General features: G+C 37.8%; 1 pseudogene; it reads right to left on the reverse strand.

Annotated features, from left to right (window-relative positions):
• Window positions 1-5,639: 5,639 nt before the first annotated feature.
• On the reverse strand, window positions 5,640-8,039 carry LOC149121342 (protein DEK pseudogene; annotated as a pseudogene).
• Window positions 8,040-11,264: the final 3,225 nt, after the last annotated feature.

The following is an 11,264-nucleotide window of genomic DNA, read 5'->3' on the forward strand; positions in this document are numbered from 1 at the left end:
AAAGATACATTACACAGATTCCCCTATGCTGTATTTTCATTCAGTGTTTATACCTTCTAATGTCTCTCTTTATTACCTCTTGGATTCAGTTTTACTGCAATGTGTTCTACTGAGTTGCTAAGTACTTCAGTGTTTTCCTGATACTTCAATGTGATAGTTCTTTTGGATTTGGTTGGTTTGTGGTCATAGAACATAATTTGTATACTATCACTTTCATATTATCCTATAATTAATATTTGTTTTGGTCTACAACATCTATTTTGGTAAATGTCCTATGGATACTTGAGAGTGGTGGCTTCACCTGTATACTTTTGCAGATTTTCTTCCTACTTGTTCTACCATTTGCTTTATAAAAGGTACTGGGATATCAGATGATACTTGAAATTTTTTTTTCTATTTAAAAACTAATTTTTAAAGGTGTATTTATTTATTTGAAAGTCAGAGTTACAGAGAGGAGAAGCAGAGATAGTGACAGGTCTTCCATCCAATGGTTCACTCCCCAATTGGCTGCAATGGCCAGAGCTGTGCTGATCCAAAGCCAGGAGCCAGGAGCCAGGAGCCAGGAACTTCTGGGCCTCCCACACAGGGGCAGGGGCCCAAGGACTTGGGCCATCTTCCACTGCTTTCCCAGGCCATAGCAGAGAGCTGTATTGGAAGTGGAACAGCTAGGACTAAAACCGGTGCCCATAAGGGATGCCAGCGCTTCAGGCCAGAGTGTTAACCTGCTGTACCACAGCGCCAGCCCCAAAACTCGACCTTATTTTAAAACATGCATTTTGAAACTTTATTAGATGCATAAATTTTAGGATTATTGCATTGTCTTGATTAATTGAACTTCTTGTAATTATGAAATGGCATTTTTATTGCTCATGGTAGTTTTGGTTATAAAATACACCTTGCTAAAGCTCATATTCCTCAGTTTTTATTTGTCAAATGCTAATGTGGCAAATATTTTCCATTTTTAAATGAATTTGTGTTTTTACATTTAATGTATATATCTGCTAGGGAGTATACAATTCATCTTATTTTCTCTGTACTGTCTAATCATTTGAATTTTTATTGAGATTTTAGACTACTTTCTTTTAAAACAAATATTTATATAATTCAACTTATCTGTCATAATATTGCTTTCTTTTAATTCCATATGTTGTTACATGATTCTGCTTTATTTTAGATTACTATTTTATTTATTTTTATTCATTTGAAAGATGTAGTTATGGGGCAGGGGGAGAGAGAGGGAGAGAGAGAGTGAGGTCTTCCATCTGCTGGTTCACTCCCCAAATGATCACAATGGCCAGAAATCAGCTGATCTGAGACCAGGAGCCAGGAACTTCTTCTGGGTCTCCCACACAGGGGCAGGAGCCCAAGCACTTGGGCCATCTTCTGCTGCTTTCCCAGGCCATTAGCAGGGAGCTGGATCAGAATTAGAGCAGACAGGACTCGAACCAATGACCATATGTGATGCCAGTGCTGCAGGTTAGGGCTTTAACTGCCTGAGCCACACTGCCAGCCCCAGTTACTATTTATGATTTGGTTATATTTCTATTTTAGGAGGAATTATTAATTAAAATCCTTTGTTTTGATACCTTAGTAGCTGCTTTACCACTGATAACATAGATTTCAATTTATCATAGTCCAATTGGAAGTAACACCCTAGCACATTATATATAATAAAAATACAATAATTTCTCATTGTCCTGTTACACCCTTCCCTCTAGTGTAAGATTATAATTCTCATTAAACTTAGAAAAAAATTGCTATTTTTCCTTTCAGATTTTTTCCTCTCCATCTTTTGGGGCTTATATATATATATATATATATATATATTATTTTTCATTTATTTGTTTATTTTTATTTGACAGGTAGAGTTATAGACAGTGAGAGAGAGAGAAAGAGAAAGGTTTTCCTTCTGTTGGTTCACTCCCCAAATGGCCACAATGGCTGGAGCTGCACCCATCTGAAGCCAGGAGCCAGGTGCTTTTTCCCAGTCTTTCACATGGGTGCAGGGGCCCAAGCACTTGGTCCATCCTCTGCTGCTTTCCCAAGCCATAGCAGAGAGCTGGATTGGAAGAGCAGCAGCTGGGACTAGAACTGGTGCCCTTAGGGGATCCCGGAGCCTCAGGTGGAGGATTAACCTACTGCTCCATGGCACTTGCCCCAGGGGCTAATATTATTCACTTAAAGTTTTATCCTAGATTAACACTGTCTCAAAGATGCACATATTTTTATGATGTGTAATTTATGTTAATTTCCATCTAGTATAGTGACAATCACTGGCACTGTGATTTATATATTTACAACTGTAGGTTAGTTTTTAAAACAGTTTTTATGCTTCCACTTACCTGTTTCCAGACTGATTTTCTGATGCAGTTAAGTTCCTTATAAACAGGTTCATCTTTGCCAGTCTTGTTTTATGATTTGTTATGTGGATCAGAACCATGCTTAGCCTATGAATAATTTCATACACCTAAGGCAAACACTTTTATTATTACTCTCTTCACTGTCCCATGACTTAGGAGTTTTTCAGTCTGGCTGGTAGGAATGGATGATTACGTGGGCATCAGGCAAAATTTCCTGTAATGTCCCACCCACAGTATTTGAGTGTTTTCTGAAAGGCATGCACTGTAAATGACTTGAACTAGAATTCAAAGATGGCCCTATACAGTTCCTTATTTTTAGATTTATAATTTTTATTGACAAGATTTCTAAGAATATTTAAAATAAAAGGCCAATTCCCAGGTCCCCTTTGTTGCTTATTCCATTCATTAAACATACTTTCCCCAAAGTCTTAATAAGTTTATGAAGAAACAAGTCAGCCTATGAAAACACCTGTTCACATTCAACATCAGTTTTACACAATTCTGTTTTATGATGCATTTTTAAACACTCCTTTGGTATATCAAATAATTTTTATAACACATGTTTTAGTTTAAGATTCAGAGATTATTTAATAAACTGATTAAGACAAAAGATAAAATCAGTCTCATTCAAAAGTGGTCCAGCACTCTGGCCTCAGAATCAGCCCTTAAGGCATTTGGATCTGGCTGAAGAGCCCATGAGAGTATTTTAGGCATGGAAAAGCCAAGACACTCTGGCAAAAAAAAGAGAGAGAGAGAGAGAGAGAACCTAAATGAAAGAAGATCTCTGTGAGATCCCAGTAGAAAGAATGGGCCATCAAATAAGGAAGTACCTTTCTCTGAAGGGAGGAGAGAACTTCCACTTTGACTATGATCTTGTCTAAATAAGATCAAAGTTGGCAAACTGAAAAGGCTTCCATAGCCTTGGAAAATCATGATTAGAGCCTAGGGAGATTATTGATGCCATAAACAAGAGTGTCAATTTGTTAAGTCAACAACAGGAGTCACTGTGTACTTACTTCTCATGTGGGATCTCTGTCCTTAATGTGTTGTCCAATATGAATTAATGCTATAAGTAGTACTCAAACAGTATTTTACACTTTATGTTCTGTGTGGGTGCAAACTGATGAAATCTTTACTCAATATATACTAAATCGATCTTCTGTATATAAAGATAATTGAAAATGAATCTTGACGTGAATGGAAGGGGAGAGGGAGTGGGAGATGGGATGGGTGCAGGTGGGAGGGAAGTTATGGGGGGGAAGCCATTGTAATCCATAAACCATACTTTGGAAATTTATATTTACTAAATAAAAGTTAAAAAAAAAGAACATGTAGGCTAGCGTTGCAGCTCACTAGGCTAATCCTCCACCTGCAGTGCTGGCACCAGGTTCTAGTCCCAGTTGGGGTGCTGGTTCTGTCCCAGTTGCTCCTCTTCCAGTCCAGCTCTCTGCTGTTGCCCAGGAAGGCAGTGGAGGATGGCCCAGGTCCTTGGGCCCTGCACCCGCATGAGAGACCAGGAGGAAGCACCTGACTCCTGGCTTCAGATTGGTGCAGTGCACCGGCCATAACGGACATTTGGGGGGTGAACCAATGGAAGGAATATCTTTTTCTCTGTCTCTCTCTCTCACTGTCTAACTCTGCCTGTCAAAATAAATGAATAAATAAAAAACCATGTAGATGTAAAGGCATTTGAAGGATAATACACAGGAAAAAGTGGGTATCTACAGTGAGAAAAAAGACACAAAATATGGACATTCTTATTTATTTTTATATTCATAGCAAAAAAAAGAGTGGTCCATATACTGATCACCTAGAATCCTGATTGGTCAAAATTTCAAACCCCACAGCCACAAATGCACTGAATTTCTTTAATGGCAAAGATAAGCATATTATCACTTCTGAGAAATACTTTGTCAGAGATAGCCACTATTGCCTAACATTTCTGGCACCATTACCTGGTACCTTTATCATCATTATGAGGGTGGTCAAGTTTTCTGTAAATATGAACATTTTATATGGGCAAAGCAGTTAATAAGAATTATTTCATTTACTAATAAGCCAAATGTGCTTGTATATAACCCCTCTTCCCAAAGTTTTTGAAATTTTGATGTATTGATTTTGGTCTGTCCTTAATATAAAATGTATCAACAAACATTTTTGCAGAGTTAACACTAAAACTACAAATTGATGACACTTTAAAGGCAAAGCAGGAGCACAGTTTGTCCCTTTAGTGTCCTGTCACTGAATTCTTTCACTGCTGTCACACTATCTGCCTCAACACTGACATTTTATCATTTACAAGTGGAAAGAAACCTACCTATGTGAGTTTAAAAATTGATCTTCACAAAAGAAATTAAAAACCTTATATACAACAAATTGGTCTTTAAAAATACAGAGATAACATCTGTCACTTCTGTGATGCTGACAACTGGGCAAATAGACACATGCAGGAGAGAAGTTCCAATCTAGTCCTGGACAACTGTAGCATGTGTATTGTTACATGATGAACACACCATCACTGAAGCTTTCCCTCTGACAGAAGAGATGTGGATTCAAAATAGTTCATGTACTAAATGCTAAAATAGTCTGTGTATGAATGCCAGTTATAATAGCTTTTGTTCTACCTGATTAAAAGAATGTCTTAAGCAAGCTAATATGAAGTGCACTAGAAACCACAACTCAAGGATCTATATCCTTATATAAATCAAAAATGTACAAAATACAACTATAAAAGAAAGAAATAATTGCTGCCATGCAAGAATTTTAACTAAAAACTGAATAGAAATGCAATTTAAAATGGCAAACTCAATTTTTCATTACACTCAAGATAATAAAGGGTCAGCAGGTTTGTCCTACCACAATGCTTAACAAGGATTTAGAAAAGGAAATGCATTCTCTTTGCTGGTACAATGGTATAAATCAGATCTTCGAATCTATGGAAACAAATCATCTCAGTCTCAAGAATTAATTCTTTTTTTTTTTTTTGACAGGCAGAGTGGACAGTGAGAGAGAGAGGCAGAGAGAAAGGTCTTCCTTTTGCCGTTGGTTCACCCTCCAATGGCCGCTGTAGCCGGCGCGCTGCGGGATCCGATGGCAGGAGCCAGGAGCCAGGTGCTTTTCCTGGTCTCCCATGGGGTGCAGGGCCCAAGCATCTGGGCCATCCTCCACTGCACTCCCGGGCCACAGCAGAGGGCTGGCCTGGAAGAGGGGCAACCGGGACAGAATCCGGTGCCCCGACCGGGACTAGAACCCGGTGTGCCGGCGCCGCTAGGCGGAGGATTAGCCTAGTGAGCTGCGGCGCTGGCCTAGAATTAATTCTTTAACGGTTGTTTTAATGAAATCTTTTCTTTCAGTTAACTCATAAGCAGGATAATTTTCCTATACCTCTTTACAAATCTGCTTCATTGTGACTCTTCTTTGGCCAATAATTTCTTTACTGTTTCCTTTAACTCTTCTTCTGTAGGCGGTTTCTTCAATTTTTTTACTTAAAGGTTCATCATCTGAACTATCCTCAGATTCACTTTCTTCCTTGAACTGTCTTGATTCTTCTTGGCGGTGCTGCTGTCTGCTTTCTTAACATTAGCACTTTTTACAGACATTTTACTTTTGCAGTAGCTTTCTGTTTAGGTTTTTCTCTATTAGAAGTCTTTTTCGATGGCTCCTCTTCACTTTCTTTACCTTCATCCTCTGAAGACTCTTGTTTTTCTTTTCATCATCACTACTAGACTCATCTGACAGAATTTCAGGATATTTGGTTTGCTTCGCCTTCCTTGTTGTTCCAGAGCTGTTGCGCACCTTCTTCTTGCCTTTGCTAGAAGTCTTTCTAGAATTTGGCAATGGTTTGCCAGAAGGCTTTGGATGCAATAAGAAATTCAAGATCCTCTTCACTCGTTCACTATTTACACCTGACCTCTCCTAATCAAGAACCATGCAGATGCTCTTTAACATGGCATTTCTAAACTTTTTCAACATTTCTTCCTTCTTTTTATACTGAATACTTCCATTTTCAAGTGGAAAACCTCTGAACTGACCCACATTCTTCTTCAATGAGGACACTGTGTCTGGTCTATTGTAAAGCAGTTTTTGTAGATTTCTAATTTTATCTGCTTTCTTCTTACTCAGAAACAAATACATCCTTTCAGTTTCACAAAGTGCCTGCCCCTGTCCTTGTGCAACTGTAAATGGCTCCCTTTGTAAGGAAGAGACTTGCACTGTCAACCTCTCTACTTTGTTCTTTTCCCTCTTGCCTTCCACCGTGAGACTCTCTCTCCTCCCCTTCATCCTCCTCTTCATCATCTTTCTCCTCCTCCTCCTCTTCACTCTCCTCTCTTGGGTGGGCATGTCGGGCTCCTTCTCTGATGCAGTGTTGGGCGGTGGTGTCCTCTCCCGCCGTAGTGGGGGTCGACGAAGAAACTGAGGACCGCGGGTCCTGGCCGCCTGAGGTACAGGAGGCTCCGGGGGCTCCGAGGCCCCAGTGAGGAGAAGGCGTGCGGGCCATGGTATGGCCGTGAGGCTCGCGCTCCCCGAATCAACAAGTCCTGGTTCTTCCTCATTCCTGCCTTTTCCTCCCCCATATTCTGCCCTGTGATATGGGACTACCTTTGTGTTCCCAGATGCTCAGCTTCATCACATCTGCTCAGGGAGTCGGGGAGACACTGCCCCAGTTCCTTCTCCTGTGATTTGGTCTAGAATCTCTCTCTAGAAGGAGCTGTGGAGTGTGTGAGGCCTCCTTCATTTCTTTTCTGGCTTTCCGGTATTGGCTTCATTTCTTGAGGCCCATTATTATGAACATTGTGCATAATGCAGGTATTTTTTATTGTTTCATGTAGGAAGATAAACATCCCTTACTTTATCTTGGTCACAAGCCAACTGCATTTGAGCTTCAGCATGTGTTGTAGATTGGCCAAGTTAATCTTCTCCCTTTTCTTAACTGCTTTGTGGCTATCTTTTATTTTTTCAGTCTACTTATCCTACCTTCACGAAAATCTCCCCTGGTTCTAGTGCAGATTGAATTCTCCGATGTGATCATATTAAACTCTGTTATCTTAATAAATCTACATAAATTTAGAGTTGTAATTTTAGTTTCATTTCTTCTTCACTAGATTCTAACCTGAATAAGAACAGCAATTTTGTCTGTTTTATCTTCAGAGCCCAGTATAATATCTTACATAGTGTGGATTCTCATTATATTTCAAAATATATTTGTATTCTCAGTATATATTTGTACAGTTAATGGGAAAATTAACATCTCTTTATATAAAAGTATTCATTTATGTTTCTCTTATCTTCATACTGATAGCAGATTCTTTCATATCGATAATCCAGACTGTACTTTTTTGATATTAAAGATTACCATAATTTGCTTAAGAATTGCTATGGACATACTAAGCTGATCTTCTGTATATTAAGATAATCGAAAATGAATCTTGATGTGAATGGAAGGGGAGAGGGAGTGGGAAAGGGGAGGGTTGTGGGTGGGAAGGACGGTATGGGGGGGAAGCCATTGTAATCCATAAGTCGTACTTTGGAAATTTATATTCATTAAATAAAAGTTAAAAAAAAAGAAAAAAAAAGAATTGCTATGGACTCCTTATATGGAAAATAAAGTGTACAAAAAATGGAGTTGGAGGGCTGGTGCCATGGCTCACTTGGTGAATCCTCTGCCTGTGGTGCCGGCATCCCATATGGATACCAGGTTCTAGTCCCAGTTGCTCCTCTTCCAGTCCAGCTCTCTGCTGTGGCCTGGGAGGGCAGTGGAGGATGGCCCAAGTGCTTGAGCCCCTGCACCCTTATGGGAGACGAGGAGGAAGCACCTGGCTCCTGGCTTCAGACCAGCACAGCACCACCTGTGGTGGCCATTTGGGGAGTGAACTAACAGAAGGAAGACCTTTCTCTCTGTCTCTCTCTCTCTCTCACTGTCTATAACTCTACTTGTCAAATAAAAAAAGATAGAAATAAAATATTAAAAAAAAAGAAGTTGGAAGACTCTAAAATCCAGAAATAAGACTATAAAAATCTGAAATAAGTGAAATCACAGAACATCAATTGTTGAATGTAAGCAAGAATGCTACACAGTAAGGTAAGACATCTTTCTTTTATGGAAATAATGACCTATTTACTTTTCCTGAAAAAAGTCTTGAGAGATAGAGTGTCTTATAAAGGTAGACACACACACCCCTCCCCCCCCACACAGAGAGAGAGAGAGAGAGAGAGAGAGAATGTTTCTACTGATAAACTCTCCAAATGGTTACAAAGGCTTGGTGCAGAACAAGAATGAATGTAAATATCTGTGAGGTCAACTTAGGTTTCCCACATAATACCAATAACTCAATTACTTGAGCCATCACTAGTATATCCCAGAGTCTTAATTGGCAGGAAGTGGAGTTGGGAAACAGAGCCAGGGAATCACTATGCCAAATGTTCACCCTTGATGTATTCTTTTGGCAATTTATGCCAGAAGACAACCTAGGATGTGAAATTATTGGATTTAGAAAACAGTGGGTGAAACTATCATTTGATAGGCACATTAATAAAGTGACAAGTATATGTAATGGATTTTTGAAAAAAATATTGTTCAATTCAATACTGCTTTTCACTGACAAGATTTGTACAAATTTGAAAAACATTGCTAAATTAAAGTTTTGTCAAAGGTATAGGAAAACAGTGTTATAGAATACTGGCAGAAGGACCAACTGTCTTATCTTCTGGGAATGTAATATATCTTATCCATATGAATTTAAGATGTGCCTATCTTTTGAAACAATAATCTGTCTTCTTCATCATGTCTGGAGAAATAATCAAGTATGCACTCAGAGGATTATGAAAATTGACACTCACATTTGACTTATCATTGTGAAAAATACAAATTCATCTAAATTTTATTATTTGTGTCTTAATCTTTAGACGCTAAAATTACATATTCAAAAATATATATTGAATATTTAGTACATGTCTAAGTGCTCAAAAAAAAGGGTACATACCTTTCTCTGAAGGGAGGAGAGAACCTCCACTTTGACTATGACCTTGTCTAAACAAGATAAGAGTCAGAGAACTCAAGGGGCTTCCATAGCCTTGGAAACTCATGACTGGTGCATAGGGAGATTACTGATGCCATAAACAGGAGTGTCAATTTGTAAAGTCAACAACAGGAGTCACTGTGCACTTACTCCTCATGTAGGATCTCTGTCCTTAATGTGCTGTACATTGAGGCTTAATGCTATAACGAGTACTCAAACAGTATATTTCACTTTGTGTTTCTATGGGGGTGCAAACTGTTGAAGTCTTTACTTAATGTATACTAAACTGATCTTCTGTTAAAAAAAAAAAAAAGAAGAAATTATCAATTCCCAACTTCCCAACTTGACTCTCACTGGGATTAAACATGACAATAGGTCAGATCTGATTTCATCATCATTTAAAAAATCATCTATTATTTTTCACTTTATGTTTCTGTGTGGGAGCAAACTGTTGAAATCTTTACTTAATGTATGCTAAACTGATCTTCTGTATATAAAGAGAATCGAAAATGAATCCTCATGTGAATGGAAGGGGAGAGGGAATGGGAAAGGGGAGGGTTGCGGGTGGGAAGGACGGTATGGGGGGGAAGCCATTGTAATCCATAAGCCGTACTTTGGAAATTTATATTCATTAAATAAAAGTTAAAAAAAAGAAAAAAAAAGAAAATTGAAAATTAAAAAAGTTATAAAAGAATAATGAAAAAAGAAAGATACCATATCTGGAGCTACACTTTTGAAATCCAAAATTAAGTGTAAACTTAAAATACCATGAAGCTCAAGAAAAGGCAAAAATATGTTACCAGAGGAGGGAACGGAATTTGTTGGATTAAGCTGGTTCTAAGAAATGGTAAATAGGGAAGTTACTAGGAGACAGTGAACAACCCAACCAAGATAATGTGATGTTCACAGTACTAGAACTGGCCTGTATAAGATATCGACAATATATAAAGGTGATAATCACAAGTTCAAATGAAATAAAAGGCATGTACACCTTATAATATAAATTATATTACATGACTGCTAATAGTATTTAGCATTATAATACAGGAGCCATAATAGATTTCCAGGGCATATAATTTTTTCATCATTATTATTCCAAATATTCCAAAACATTTACAAATTACAATTAAAAAATGAAGATATAAATCACAGGTCATCCAAATAACCAGGATAATTTTAATGTGAAGACATTTTTAGGTATTTATTTACCTAATATTCACAATGCAAAACTAACTATTTAGTCACTTAGAACACCAAAAGTACTGACCAAATATCACCTGGGAATGGAGAATGAGTAAAGTGGCATGAGACAGTTCTGAAAGAGTATGTGAATACTTCAATAAAGCTAGGGAATTTTCATTGATTTCATGATGTCACAATGAAACCTACAAGCAGGATGATCTCAGGTTCTCTGGTAGGTAGGCTGACTGGAGGATAAAATTGATATTCTCAAGTAAAAGAACATCTAAACAAAATAATGGTATACACATGTTACCATATAAGTTATACATTGATTACTGGAAGTAGCACAAAGCAGTAAGTTAAAGAGCAAAAATATAGTGGCAAGCAGATGTGAGGTAACTTGGTGAACTAAAAGGGCTAACAATTACTTTAAATTTGAGAAAATAATAAATTTCAGAAAATCAAGGATCTTTAATGACATTTACTATTAAAATCATAACTGAAATGCATCAGCATCTAAATCTATACTTTATAAAATATCAATAATCATAGATTTATTTACAGTGTTCTAGACCACCAGAAAAGTTAAAATCTATATCACCTCAAAAGATAGATTTACTATATTGGTAAAAGACATTTTTCATGGAGGAGGGTGGGTACATATAGAACAGGCCAAGAACCCTTAGCAAAATTTTTGGTTTTGTTC

This window comes from Oryctolagus cuniculus, chromosome 17, assembly GCF_051225735.1.
Source record: "Oryctolagus cuniculus isolate XC-2025 breed Fujian yellow rabbit chromosome 17, ASM5122573v1, whole genome shotgun sequence".
In the NCBI taxonomy this organism is placed as follows: Eukaryota; Metazoa; Chordata; class Mammalia; order Lagomorpha; family Leporidae; genus Oryctolagus; species Oryctolagus cuniculus.